Source organism: Miniopterus schreibersii (genome assembly GCF_964146895.1).
Source record: "Miniopterus schreibersii genome assembly, chromosome: 1".
Lineage (NCBI taxonomy): Eukaryota > Metazoa > Chordata > Mammalia > Chiroptera > Miniopteridae > Miniopterus > Miniopterus schreibersii.
In genome coordinates, this window is record NC_138101.1 from 49,992,989 (window position 1) to 50,008,500 (window position 15,512).

A 15,512-nucleotide genomic window follows, 5' to 3' on the forward strand; every position below is an offset into this window, starting at 1 on the left:
AATTTGTGTTCAAATCCCAGATACACCATTTTGAGCAAGTTATGTAACCAGTAACCAGTCTTCTGAACTGGCCCAAACCAATTTGGTCACTTGCACTTCTTTGATAAATGTCCATATTCTCCCTTATGCTACTTAACCAAAGCTCTGATTTGTTCAAAGATAAGTGAAGAATTTACCTCTGGACCGTGTCTTCTGATTAGTCTTTCAAAGTGCTGACTAACCCTGGAGTGTTTTCCCATATGGGTACTTCACTTGCTACAAATCACTCTAAGAAATAAAAGAAAACTATATATCAGAGGCATATGTCACACTGTCCATGCTGAAGAATTTTAAGATAAATGAGAAATAATATAAAAACTCTCTAAGTTCACCGGCTCTTCTGTAAAATGGAGTAATTTCACCAACACCATATGCATAATGCAAGGACTAGTAAATCATGTCTGTAAAGCACTGAGCTCCATATCTGGCATATAGTAGGAGCTTAAAGTAGCTATTTTTACCAAAGGTAACATGAATTAAGTGACTCTAAAAAGAAAATAGCCCCCATTTTGTTGCTAAACCAATAACTAGGAAATCTGATCCAGGAATTTACTGCTCAGTAGCAACAATTTGGTGCCCTACAGATCATATCATTTAAGCCGTGACATGGAACTGCAGTTGCTCTGATCTTCCCAGAGATGGGGACTTGTCACATAGATTCTTTATTCTTTAATCTTTAAATATTTTCTTAATCAAATATTTGTCAAGCTTCTGTTATAATGCTCTTTTTTAAATCCAGGGAAACAATTTTCCTTTTAACCTCTACTCAACTCTGCTAAGAAGTTTATATTTCTTCCCCAAAAAGGGTGTGGAAATACTTCTATAGATTCATTTTTAATTGTGAAAATTTTGTATAGGAAAATTGTCACATTTGTGCAAGAAAGCTAAGAGTTGTCAAGAGAACACTTGAGGTTTGCTACAGTCCTGTGTTCACTGGACCAAGAGAGCACAGACCAGAATATTAAATTCTACCTTGCTACTGGGGGCACATATGACTAAGACTATCTCTTAAACTCTGAACATACTTTTTCAATTTGTTCACTTGCCTCTTTTCCACCATTATTAACATTTCTTGACACTTTGCATGTACAACTGGAAATATTGGGAGAAGTGCAGTGCAGGGTAGAAACTTCAAGAATAGTTGTTTCTACTGTAAGAGGTCAACTGTTCAAATGTAAACTGAGAAAGTCAGTCAAAATATGAAACTTTTGGGCTGTGTGCTAATGCTTCCAATATTTGGAAACACTCTAAATGGGCTAAGTTAAAAGAAGGGAACTGATATTATTAAGACTCAATATATAAACAATGATAGATCTTTTTCTTTTCCAAAACTGTAATTTAAGCAGGAAAACATGTTGCCTTAGCTGTTGCCATATCTTTCAGAAATAAGAACAGCTGTTTTGCCAGCAGTGTGGGTTCCTTTTTCTTTGGTGTAAGTAGCTTTAGAAAGAAAAGTTGTTCTGATTTTGAAAGGACCAGCTGCTCTGATGTTTCAGGAATATTCCCATATGTTCTGAATGGGAAAAATTAGATGAAGCCAAACCAAAGACTTTTGACTTCATAGAAGAGACAAAGCTTTTCAAGACTTTCTCAACCAGAAAGTTTATAATTAGAGCATTTAATTTCCTGGAGGGAATTTTTCCTTCTTTGTGTAACTTCAAGGACAAATTCTTTATCCATTCTCTCATAGGACTTGGTTTTGTACTTAGAATTAATAGTCCAACGAGCCAAAAATAGTCCCTAATACTTGGCTAAAAAGCTAATTCAAGAGCCACTAGAAATGTATTAAAACATGAATTAGTACTCAAAATCAGAGTCTTACAGCCCATCAGAGAAATCTGAGAATCTGCTTTACAAATGACTGATTTCATATTTGTGTTTAAGCTAGCTGGCACCGCTTTGCAGACATCTGTTTTGTGAATACTAACATTTAGACTATTTAAAGAAGAACAAACAGAAACTTCTCTCCCAAGAAACCCCTTGCTGAGACAGTAAATGGTCTACAACTTGTGATCAGCTAGAAGGGTCTGGCTAGAAATCAGCCATCATTTCTCACATCTACAGTGATGGTCATCCATTAACTCATAGAGTCCCTCAAGGTTATTTGTGGGAAGAGATAAATTGCAGTCCTTTTGTCAGGCCTGGACCATTTACATGAAGTAGGCTGGGAAATGGATCCATATGGGAGGACACGAGCCAGAATTTCCCAGGAAGGCTAGGCCTGGAGGTGACCTCTCCATCTGGAAAATGTACATAATCTTGGACCTAATAAATGTGTGTGTTCCTTTAAGTCTGATGAGTGGGTAACCTGAACTAGTTGTTTATGTTAAATAAAATTTAGTGCAGAGAAATAAGGGAATTACATGTCTTTATTAAGAGAGTGGGAATGAGGGACTTCTGCTTTCCAGTTCTAAGATTCATGTGTCCTCTAAGTTACCATCTTTAACCCATGCTTTTTCTGAAGTCCTTTATTTTCTTCAGACTGTCAGCCTCCAAGATAATTTTTTCATAGTTTAATCTCTCTTGTTTGTGTTGCAAAATACATACATGTTCTCTCCTCTTCAATATTCATACACATACTGAGAAACTTCCTTCATCATTGTTTCACTTTATTTGAGCATCAACATCCAAGAGTAAAGAATCTATGTAGTCAGCCACCTCACTTAAATATGATTTAATTTGGGGAACTAATAGATAGTAATTGTTTTCTGGGCAATATAGTATAATGGTTAATGATAATTTAAAAATAATGACATCAGCTGACAATTAGAGAATGCTAACTATGTTCCAGATGCTGTCATTTTATGTCATTTTGTGTTTTCAGTAATCTTTTGTAGCAGGTATTTTTAAAAAAACTATCTATTTTTTTTATGGGACAGGAAGCCAGAATCCAGATAGATTAAGTAGTTAATACAAGGGAAGCTAGGATTAGAAGCCTGCATTGCCTAGCTCTAGATCCAGAGCCTTTGTTGTTTTCATTGCTTCATGCTGCTTTCTCGACTAGGAACTTTCCAGGGACAGTGGGGAGGGTTTTGATAAAAAACTGATTAAAATCTTCTGTGCACTGTGATTTCTTTTCATCATTTGTTCATTCATATCTTTATAATCTCCCTCCCTTCTACTGCAGGTATATAGTTCCCTCAATCTGCCACAGGCCCTGCCATGTATAAAGTTATTAGTCTGTTTTTCTTGGAGATGATTTTATAAAAATAAAATTTTATATAGTAGCAATGCTTACTACAAATGGATGAATCATAAATTGCAGAATTTCTGTTGGTTCAGGTTTGGGGGGAATTGGGGATTTGCCTGAAACACTCTAAGTCTTGCCTCTTGGCTAACTTCCTCACACAAGGGTGACTGGGGGGGAATGGCTTTACCTGGAAAACTGAAGCTGAGTGTGTCCCCTTCCTTGCCAAACCCACACAGCCCACTGCCCCATAATCAGGATGAAGCTGGGTGAATCCAGCTGTGGTGCGAGATCCAGAAAGCCCTGTACTTGTAAATATTTCCTATGAGCACAGAACACTGGTTTTTGTTACAAGTGGTTCTAAAATGGCGATGCAAATTGTAAGAATAGAAAAGTGGTAGCAGAGTAAGAATTCAGTATTCTGGATCCAGTGAGACCATTCTTTGCACGACTATGACACTAATGCTGTGTATTTCTTATTATGGCATCCCACAGCCGGGGGAGTTCTGCTGAGATAGCCACCTGTGCTGCTACCCTTTGAGGTTACCTTGTTTTTTAAACAGATTCTGTATCTTCAGATCACTAAATCCAGAACATAATCTAGACTCATAGACTATGTGCATGTGTGTTTATGCATGCATGTATTTGTGTGTATGTGTGCATATATGTATGTGTGTGTGTGTGTGTGTGCGCGCGTGTGCCTTTTAAGGATGGGATGACTCTTCCTTAGCCTAACAGAAATGCTCTGTGTAAAGCCACTGTATTACTCTCTAGATTTCATATAGGCTTTTATACCATTTAAGTAAAAATAGTTCATATCATTTTAAAATGTGAATTTATGTCTTAGAGCAGGAACTGGTAAAAAAAAAAAAAAGTTGAAAATAGCCAACAAAAATCTCTTAAAATAGAGCCACCAGTTGACACAAGTCATTGTCTAAAGGAGCCTATATTACTAAACTAATTAGGATGTATATCAAGAGCTGTGAAAGGTTTGAGGTTTTACCCTACTCGCAGCCTAACCAGTTAGCCCACCACAGTTTAATTGATGGTAGGGATACAAGTCTCCTAGGTTAGAGAAGTGGCACAATTTATTACTCACAGCCGATACCTGTAGCTAGATAATCAGCATTCTGTGCTGTTCCCTAAGCTCCCTTTGCCACAGGATAATGTGATTCCACAGTGCCACCCACACACCCAGCGGGCTGAGTTACAGAGAGGAATGTGGAACTTGGGCATCAGTGACCTTTCATAATGGGCAGTGAGCAAACCTGTCCTCTGCTTTGGAGAAAAACTGTCTCTGTCTTCCAAGGCTGCGTACTATACAAGCATCCTTGAAAATATGGCCTGCGTCGAAGGGTAGCCAGTGCCTTTGCTTTTAGACATGCAGAATGCAAAAGGCTTATGGAGAATTATCTCAACAATTTATTTCTCAGTATACATTTTTTCTCTTTCCAGTACCCCTGACACACTACCACCTTGCACTTACGACCAAAACCAACAGAGAGAAAAAAATGGTCAGTCTCTTAGTCAATTTGGATCATTTTATAGGTGACCTGATCGTTTGTTCAGATATTGGCTGTTGTGATGGTAAAAAATAACAGTCATGTGAAAAACACCCCACTGAAAAATGTTTTCTGTTAGAACCAAGGCTTTGAGGGTCCAGAGTAAAGCCGGCCTAGGGTAAAGCCTGACGAGAATAGTTGGGATCTGGAGACCTCAGGGCCCAGTTCTGGAGCAGACACAGAGTCAAAAGGGGTAGCTGAACATGGCAAAGGCGGCAACGATAGCCCTAATCCGGGAACTGGGTGAGAGAAAAACTCCTTAAGGGCTGGCTTCCCGGTTCCTTCCTGCTTGGCCTTGTTCTTAGATGCACTGTCCACCCTGCTTGGTGGCCTTGCTCTCTCTGTAAGAGGTCCCCCCTTATGGCCTACATTACCCAGAATTCCTTGCCAGCTGGCTTCCTTGGGGAGTCACCAGTAGTGACTGAAGGTGGGGGAAAGGAAAGGTAGGGGATTTCTTTCCCTTGCTCTGCTCGGGCCGCTTCTGGCGGTGAGTCAGGCCTTCCGTAAGTGCGCCCCTCCTTGTCAGCTCGGGGTCTCCCCCGAGACCAGTGTTTCAAGGTGAGGTGGTAACGGTTTCCCTCTGTTGTTAGTGTCCCGGTGCCTCAGAAGCCTTCGATGATCCTCAGCTGGGCCCACTGCTCTATAAATCGAACTTAAGTCAAATCTCTTGAATATTTTAAGTGGGATTCTGTTTACTACAGAGACTCTGACTGCTCTAACTAGAGAAAATAGATAAGACCCTGGTCTCAAAGGACCTAAGATAATAATTGACACTTATTGAACTATTATTGTGTGTTGGTTTAAACTCCACAGCAAATCTATGAGGTAGAAACTATTATTAGCTTCATTAGACAAATGAGGAAAGTGGGGCACAGAAATCAAGCAGTTGAGGGACCAGGGACTTAGACCCAAGCAGTGGGACCTTACAGCCCTCACCTTTATTGCTACACACTACCAGATATGTCACCAAGATCAGACACTACTGTGTGCTACTCTGTGGAGCCGAGGCTTAGTCACTATAATCAGATGAAGGAGGCAGGAGCCTCTCAGGAGGAAAAAGGCAAGAGTAAAAGGATGGCACTGCTGTTCAGGATGAGTGTGGGGTCAGGGGCAAGCCTGTTTTGCAGCTAAATCATTGGTGTTTTAGTTTAGGACTAGTCCTACATCGTAGGCCCACACTAAATCCAGATTTTTGAGGTTAAGACTCCTTAGAGATAGGAATGAAGGGCCATGGGGGCAAGAAGTCAGGGGTGGCTATGTTTAGATTTCAAGCTCTGAGATTGTATGTCCTTAGTAAATGGATGCATCCATCTAAGAATGGTAAAATACATCCTTGAATGCAAACAGTAGTTAGTGCTATTCAGAGCCAATTAGAGTGTCAACATATTTCAAGAGAGCTGCATATTAGTTAAATGAACTGAATTGAGCTAAACAAAATGAGCAAAATAAAAATAGTATGTACAAATGGATGGTTATCTGACTTTCAGATGTTTGGCACCATTCACTTTCAAAACAATAATGAATATGAAAATAAGAAAAAAGGCTAATAATCCAAAGCAATAAAAAATAGCCCATAATATATTTGAGGTCATTTAATGGCTAAAAGGAAGAGCATTATTTCTTTGGTGAATAATTACAACAAAACTCAGTTCTCATTGGCACCCAAGCCCAGAAGCCCTGGAGAAATAACAGGGTTAACAGAGAAAGACTGATGAAAGGACATTTTGAAATACCCACATGCTAGCTTCTTTTAGAAAGACAACTGGCTACTCTCATTGCAAATATAATGTGGCCAGACGAGAGAAGAAAGCAATGCAGAGACGTGATGAGATCTGACAGCCAGTAACAGAAATTCTCACTAGGGAGGAGGCAGGAAAAATACCAATTAGCTGACTCCAGCAGCTAAAGCTCACTTGCTGTGTTGGCAAGCACGGTTCTGCCTCCCCTGACACTTTCACTGTGTCCTACTTGAGGCACTGCAGCCAGAACAGGACAGGAGCCTGTGGTCACCTGACTGCTTCTCCCAGAAAGCCCCCGCGTCGCCACCTCATTTATCATTCTTCTGCGGTCCTGCTTAGATTCTGTCCTTGTAGTCTTAGAAGCTGCTCAGTGAGAAAGTAACATGTAGGAATGCTGCCTATAATTTCCTCCTCTTAGAGATTTTCAGTGAACATTTATTCATTAAAAAATGTGAGATTCTAAAGTAAGAACCCCATTTGATTTTGCTTAACCCAGTCTGTGAAACTAATTTAACACTGAAAGTTTTTTTAATTATTATGATTTCAGTCAAGATTATCCTTGGGGATGCTGCTGTGGTCGCTTTACACCAGACACAGGTGTATCATGGAGTCCCCTGTATCAACCAGGGTTGGGTAATGTAAGGAGAGTTTAATAAAGGGACTATTTGCACATCTGTGGGATCAACTGAGGCAAAGGAAAAAAGGAGAGTGATGAACCTGGGTCATGACATCACAGAGCCAGTACTGCTCCTGGGCCCCTGGAACTGCAGAGATAGAGAGCTGTGTGGCAAGAAGTGGCCTCCGGGGCGACGCAGCCAACCTGGGGTGACCCAGTTGGAAGTAAGAAGGACATAAGTGCCTGACCTTCCTTGCCTCGTTGAGAGCCACAGGGCAGGGTAGTCCCAGCGCAATGCGTGCAGTCAGCGTCCCAGGTTTGAGAAGGGGGAGGGTGGCCGTGAGGGGCAAAGAGAAGATATCAGCAAAACATGCCGTACTATCAAGTTGAAACTTCCTAAGTTACAGGAAAATCTGTGAAATCGTGTTATATTTAAAGACACAAGCATAGATAACTTTCCAGTACTTTAAGAACAGAAACATTTGAATGGATAGGTGTAATGTTGCTCATTCTTGCTATGAAATACAACTAAAAAAGGACAGCTTCTGGTAGGTTTTGAATCGAGCTGTTGGCTAACTTGGCTTATGCATGGAACTAAATTAGCTCCAAGTTGTGTTTCATATGAGTACCTCCCCCACAAAACCAGAAAATGTTGCTGTCTTTTGTTCACGGATTGTTGGAAAGTAGGCAAAAGGTTGCCTGACTAGACTTTCAGAGTAAATCCTGGCACTAGAATGAGCGCACTTGAAGCTGGAGGCAAATATTTTGATAAGGAACAGTTCATTTATCTATTTAGAAAAATAATGCATAATTACCATTTCTGTTTTGAAATGTAGAGTACATGTTTTGTCATTCCAGGGAAGCAGTATTTTAGAGTAAATACAAGAAGTTAGAGTCAGAGAGACTTGGGTTAGAGTCCTGGCTTCCTCGCTTACATGGCAGCTCCCTCCTGGCAAGTTCATCAGTCTCTGCAGATGCTGTTGTTTTCGTTAAATTATAACCTAGTGATAATAGAAGCTAATGTTCACTAAGCTCTTATTTTATGCCAAGCACTTTACATGCATTATCCCAGTAATCCTTACAATAAACCAGGGGATGGGACAGTTATTCTAATGTTTAAATAAAGGAGTTGGGTCACTTGCCCAAAATCACATTGTTAACATGTGTAAGCCCTTGACACATCACTTGGCAATGATAAGTGCTTGATGAATGTTAGCTGCTGAAAGTATTTATTACCACTATTATTGTTAATATTATCTGTTAACCAATAACAGGCAAATAAAGTGCCTCTGGAATTCAGCAAATGTGGCTAGTTTGATTTTATGTATGTGATAGTATTATAGGCCTCCATTAGGATAAAATGTAATAATTGTTCTTTTAAAAATGTAATTGTTATGAAATTTTCAAAGGTATTACATGTTTATTTATTTATAATAATTTAATACATGAAAGGATGAGTTATATATATTTTTCTGATTTGTTCCCTCAATTTTCTATCCTTAAATGAGAAATATTTCAGAACCATCCAGGTTCCAGATAAAAATAAGCATTTCATCAAAGCATTGATGTTGAAAGTGCAGGTTTTTAGAGTCTGTAAAAACACTGAAGATAATTTAATTTATTTAGTCATGCAAAGTTATTAAGCTGCCGTTATGTTCCAGGTAGACCAGAGATTATGAAAAGACATTACCAAAAATTTGTTATTGACTTGTTACATAGAAACTACATTTCAAGACCTATTCTGCTTCTAGCTTCTTTGCAGGTGAGGCCCCTTGAGAGAGAAAGGGGGGGGGGAGAGAAAATATACACTATTTATTCCAGTTCTAGAATAGGTGAAAGTAATCTATGGTGAAAGGGCACGAGGGAACCATCTAGATAGAGGTGTGGGTTTCACACAGGATTTATGACATAATTTGCAGGGCTCAGTGCAAACTGAAAATGTGGGGCTCCTTTTTCAAAAGTCGTTAATATACTTTTGGCAATAGCAGAGCAGTAAGCCAGGTACAGAGCCCTTCTAAGCTCAGGTCCCTGTGTGACTGCACAGGTCACACACCCAGGAAGCTGGTTCTGGTTATACAGGTGCATGCATTTGTCAAGTCATTGAATTGAACCCTTAAGGTCCATATATAAATTATATCTTAATTTAAAAATGTAAAATTAAAATAGAGTAAAAATCAAGTTGAAGAAGATTGGATGCTGAGGTCTGGATTCTCAAGTAAACCATTGGTACAAACTATTCATTCTTTGTTAAACATGAATTGACCACTCTGTGAGGGCTAATGATTATATATATTCCTTATACTCAAGGAGCTTACATTACAGTTGGAGGAGCTTTCTTCTTCTCCTTCTTCTTCTTTTTCTTCTTCTTCTTCTTCTTCTTCTTCTTCTTCTTCTTCTTCTTCTTTTTTTTTTAGCAGTCATCTGATTTATAAAAGATGCAACAAAATTTTCAATGATACAAAATATCATTTTCAAAACAGCATCAAAAACTAAGTGTATTTAACCACACTCAGCTCAGAACAGAGCAAGTGGGTGAGTGGAGCAATAACTTATGTTATAGCGTGTTTATTAAACTGGCAGCAGAGAAAGTTGGTTGAAGGGAAGCAGAGGAGCTTTGTCTTTTCTCCATAATCATCTGGCTTCCTTCCACTCAGTGTTGTACCTGTGGTGAGAAATGTACATGACGGGAACTCCAGGGATCTTCCTGATTCTTCCTTTAAGGTCCCGGTCAACGGTGGCCACAATGCAACACTTGTGCTGAGTTACTCTCTGTACTAAGCAGTCATCTGCACAGGTCCCTTGGTGTGTACATGGTAATCGTTCAGATCTTGGATCCTTGCTGTCCTTAGAGCCACTCGACACTTCTGCCCCAATACCTCAGTTTCAGCCATGACACAGTCAGTTATACAAGGGATATGTTGGCACAGAGACAGTCCATCGCTGGCTGCACTAAGTCCAGCGTGGCCTGAACGGACAAGGTGATAAAGCTGGTGTGCGCCAGCCAGGATGTGGGAAGGGGGGCCCAGCTGTGTGTTTCATTGGAAGTGTAAGAGGGAGGGGTGTTGAGGGATTTCTCTTTCTCCGAGCGCCCTGGGGTCTTTCTTTTCTTTCTTTTTAGGTTTTAATCTATTCTTTTCTTTAAGCCTCTGATCTGGGACTAAGCATTTGCTTCATGGTCACATGCTTCCTTGTTTTCTTTTGCTTTCCCGTGTTCAAGCTGCACTCTTGTTTCTCAGGAGCTTTCTTCTTACCTTGAGCTCTGGTGATGGCGAGGCTTTCAGCTCTGCTTGCACACCCAGTCTGTGCTTTGACCCACTCCTCCTTCTGGCTGTCTGCAACTCAGTCTGCCTTCAGCCATCCTGGTACTAGTTGGTTCTTTCACCAAAGCAGCAAGTCATTGGTCACAGTTGCTGGCTGCCCAGCATCTGGCTGCAGTCCCATAGCCCAGACTGATGCCTTTGGGCTCCACAAGCTTATCTGGCCATGAATCCCTGGAGTGGCTCTTCTGTTCCCCTCTGCACGTGGGGCCTCAGCTTCCTGCTCAAATCTGAAAGTGATGCAATTTTTGGATTTGTAACTTTTAGACTTTAGAAATTTAATTTCACAGTAATTCTTAGTCTGCATTTTAAACAACGTCCTTGATGCCTAGAAATGTTTGAAAAGTCAAATACTAAAGATGACATGAGAGAAAGACGGGTCTGTCTATGTTTGTAAGGAGTACCTTCTAGTGTTGGTGTTGGGTGAAGAGTAACAACATATAGGCTTTATGACAGTAAACGCTGTCATAAATGAGATGTCCTTGAAATAACAGACAATACTTCATTTAAGTGAAATGGAACAGTGAATGCAGGTGGTTAGTTGTCTATAAGTGGTATTTTTATTGCCAGTGGTCATATAAATGGACACTGACAATAATAAAGAAAGAAGGAGATAAGTACACATCAGCAGGCACCGGTGTCCTTGGACCCAGTGAATTCTCCATAAAGGGATCCAACCACAGGCTGAAGAGACAAACATTTGCTGAAACAGTCTATAGGGACTTCGTTTTTTGGATGGATGTTCCAAGTAGAGAACTTAACATTTTTCTCCTAATCCAGAGGTGCTGTCAGTTTGTGATTTCTTGTGGAGCAAACCAATTATTTGGGAAAAGGTTATTTTATTTTTTAAATTTAACAACTGTTGGTATTTTGTAATACCTTGCCTATCGCTATGTATAGAAAGCAGACATATTCACTAGGTCTTGGTTACCCAAAAGACAGCAGCCTTATTTGGGGATAATTTTCATAATCACCCTATTTTCTACTTCCTCTCTCTGTGTTTTCTATTAATAAATTTTACTATCTTTACTTTTTATGATATGTGGTCTTCAACAAGATCTTGGGCACATTATTGAATTTAAACTATAAAAAATCAACAAATGTTGTTGAAGTATTTGTCCTAAAAAGATTCTTCCTCCATCAAAGACAGTTTATATAATAGATGAATGGTCTATTCATCTTTTTTTTATGTTCCTGGGTATAACAAATAATTATTTCAAGAATGCTCACTCACATACTGTGTGAGAAGGAAGTGTTTATGGGACTTCATAGGTCTTCCACAGGAAGAGCAAAGGAACATTATGGAAATTACAATCTTGATTTGTTTTATTTTGTGTAATTTTCTTTCTCAGCCAGATTTTAGATTTTCAAAGAACTAAGGGTGCCCTTTCGGCCCTCTTTTTATCCACAGCGAGGTTTAGTGCAATGTCCAAATGCCTGAGGCGGTACTGGACTTACTACATCCCCATTAAATGAAAGACTAATCTGGAACTGATATTGTACAAAAACTGGGAAATTAATTTTGAGATTCACAAGGTAAATGTTTCTCAAGTTTAATCAATGCTAATTTTGCTTAAACTTTTTAAAGCTCCCAGAAAAGCTTATTGAAATAATTGATTGTTTCCACCTCTCGAGTAAAGAGAAAATTCCAATTCTCACTGAAATCACTGTTAACTACTGTGCTTTTCACTCTCAGAGAAATTTAAGTCACATAGACCAGGAGATACTAGTGAGCATCTAAAACCTAAGGGATGAATTTCTGCTCCCCTCCCAACATTGTGCACGGTACAGTGTACCTCGAAAACAATGGATGAAAACCCCATTATTATTGTTCTTAATAATTGTTGGTTCCTGTGACTCAGGATGATGTTTCTTTGCAATTACTCTGCCTGCAAAGACCACCATGAAAGTTTAACGCTCTTGTTTCAGAAGTGGCTTCAGTGGCTTCTGTTTGGGATTGTTTAAAATGAAGTTACTCCCTTTTGTATGCAATGCAAATACCTGCAGCCCTCGCCAGTTTATGATAATGTCTTAATAACAGTTGAATCCAAATTTTGCTGGCTAAAAGCTTGCACCACATACCAGGCACACCAGGCCTGCGAAGATCTTCCCCAACACAGCTGAGATTCTTCAAGAACATTTTTCATGGGCTGCCAAATTAATCCTGCTTGTTGATGCTGCAGCTGTGGCTGGTTTATACAACCAGAGATGTTAGGGTTCAATAACGCCATTGCTCTTGTTTCTATTGCCAGGTCCAGGGATGTGCAATCACTGGTGCTCTCTGAGCTTCAGGTGCATGTCCACCTATCGCTGCTAAGCAGTGCTGTGAACTTCATCTCCTCCAAACAGGTGCCTCCGCTGCCAGTGTGGGCAGCCAGGCTCATGGCTCAGGCCACCATCCGTCCCAGCTCACCCTTCCCCGTTCTTCCACTACAGAGCGGACATGGGAATGGCATCTTCCTCTAGGACATGATTGATTGTGGGGATTTCTTAACAACGTAGCTTAAACCTCAAGATATTAAAAGTTTAGTGAAATATTTCCTTTAATTAGCAAAATTGACCCTTTCCTCTACAGTTTATATAAACCAACCCAGAATCTAGGTGGGGAGAGGTTTCCGTAGTAGCTGTGTATCTGGAACCACATCTCGTCTCTGACACTCAAACTCTGTGAAAATTCTCCTCCACATTTCCTGGGAAATTAAGTCTCTCTGCCCCTACTGACCCGACTTGAATTTCTGTTAGTCCCTCATTGCCTGTGCCCTCAGTTTCCTCGACATGTTTGTATACAGAGTTGGGGAACTCCTCACACCTGTGTAAATCAGCTGACACCGTTAGATAGGGCAGGGAGGAGTGTGACACAGAGGTGTCACGTAACTCAAAACTTCCAGTCTGTACTACTCAGTTGGGATGGTCTTTTTAATGTGGAAAAGTGAGCATTTATACTCGTTGATTCTTAGAGTCTCTGGGTGGATAGGTGTAATTAAAAAGTTCTCTCATGTGATTCTGATACACTTTTCTGTAAGAATAGAGTGGAAATGAAAGGGAAGTGTGGGTATTCGGGGAGGGTACCTACCCTATAGCCTACACCAGAAAAATCACTGTCACTAAAAGGATATATTGCAAATCTGAAGTTATAATGTAATGTGCCCAACTGAATTACTCTTAGGCAGGAATTAAAGCAGGCGCAACAGAGTTCTCAGAGTGGGTGTGAGAGATTTGAGGAGGAAGAGCCTGCGAAACCCCTGCTTGTAAGTTCTCCAGGGTTTTGTTTCATCCTAGCTTTATGTGCTCTCTAATCTGGCTTCTCCAAACACCAAGGTTTAATTATATACCCGTCAGTTTTCTGAGATCATGTCTCAGGTGGCCTTTTATATTTTTCTCATTCTGTGGGAGTGGTTGGTGTGATGATTTTTCTTTTACCTCTTTAAAAAATTATTTTCTCTTATTTTAGAAAATATAGCCATAGCTGTGAGCCCACTCTTACCTTTGCTCTGTTGGTCAGTGGAAAATAAGCAGAATCAGCTCAAAAGAGAAGAAGAGGCCACAGGAGATTGGTCAGGGACCTTCTGGGTGCCTAAATATTTTACAGAATCTGCTGATAATGGACACATCTGGTGCTCAAAGCTGCAGTAAAGCAGGAACAAATTTGGATTAGTTAGCATCACGTGGTGATTTACAAGGTCACTAACCGGTGAGGTGAAATCACAGAATGAGAGAACTTCGGAGCTGGAAGGGATCTTCTAAATCAGTGGCTTTCCAACTGAGTTGACTAAAACCTACAATAAGAAATACATTTTACATCATGACTCAGTGTCTACATAGTTATTTATGTGCACATGCGTGCAGGCACACACACACACACACACACACACTAATAATACTTGCACTTACTATAGGGAAGCACTTACTATTTATTCTGTTTTGACTCACTAAGTTAATTTCATATTTCATGTATGATTGTGAATAGAAATTGCATCACCTTGACTAGACTTTCATTTTATAGAAGAACTGGATAGCCTTAGCAATTAAGTAGATTTTACAATCTCAATGGCTGGTTAGGCCTAGAAGCCAGGTCTTCTGATTCTTTACGATATGTTCTGTTCTCAATACCAGTGTTTACTCTAATTAAATGGCATTGATTTTTAATGTTTCTGTTGGACAGTGTATATATTGGGCTACATAGGGATTGTCATTGTAACTATATAGTAGTTTTGAATATAAATATATATTAAAATTCTATTATTTGGATAATAATATTTGAAAAATCTGTGGGTCTCCCCCTTAGTATCCATGTAAAGAGGGAACAGGTGGAAGCTCAATAATGTGAACAATGGGATTAAAGCTGCTTCTGAGACCTAGATTTTGGATTCCTTGATTCATAGTCTATTCCACAGCGAGTCACTGCCCTGCATGACCTTGAGCGGAATTAACTAGGGGACAAATTTTATGTGAATAGCAGAAGGCCTTCCTTCTGGAAAGGGGCTCTGAGCATTCTTGACTTTTAACTGGCCTCTTGTTAGGAGTTAGTTCCCATCAGGTAATCTCTCTTGCCTAGGTGCTGCTCTGGCACTCTCTCTGCCCTCAATGAGTCAACTCTCTGGCGTTTGGCATATTTTTAATTGCTTTCCCAGTAGATAGTATTGAGTTGTAATGAACTCATGTGGTCCCAGCTTCAATCCAGTGACACACATTACAAAACCAATTGTTGACCAAGTATTCTGCAAAGTGCTATCATCAGACTATTGGTCTCAGGTATTGGGTGTTTTTATTAGAAATGCAGAATCCCACTGTAGATCAACCAAAACTGGGCTCTCAGGGATGAGCCTGGGAATCCATGTCTTTGATGAGCTTTCCGTTTTTGCACACACCAGCTGAGATTGTGAGTTCCGCTGTCAATTTGTTTTCACAGATGAAGGCAGTAACTTAATGACATTTTAATGACTTGCCCAAGTCACAAAGTCTTGGAAATGTGAACCTGGATTCAAACCCAGGTATTCTGAGGAGCAGACCAGGGCCCTCTCCTGAACATCAAAGCTACTTGCTCCCCTTCTT

General features: G+C 40.0%; 1 protein-coding gene and 1 pseudogene across 2 annotated transcripts in view; one reads left to right on the top strand and one right to left on the bottom strand.

Moving 5' to 3' along the window:
- ARHGAP24 (Rho GTPase activating protein 24) overlaps nt 1-15,512 on the top strand; it is a 625,501-nt gene that overhangs the window by 125,941 nt on the left and 484,048 nt on the right. The gene's annotated exons all lie outside the window — the stretch shown is intronic.
- LOC308564400 (rRNA-processing protein FCF1 homolog pseudogene) lies at nt 9,693-10,344 on the bottom strand (annotated as a pseudogene). Its single transcript has one exon. The product of its transcript is annotated as an rRNA-processing protein FCF1 homolog pseudogene (transcript).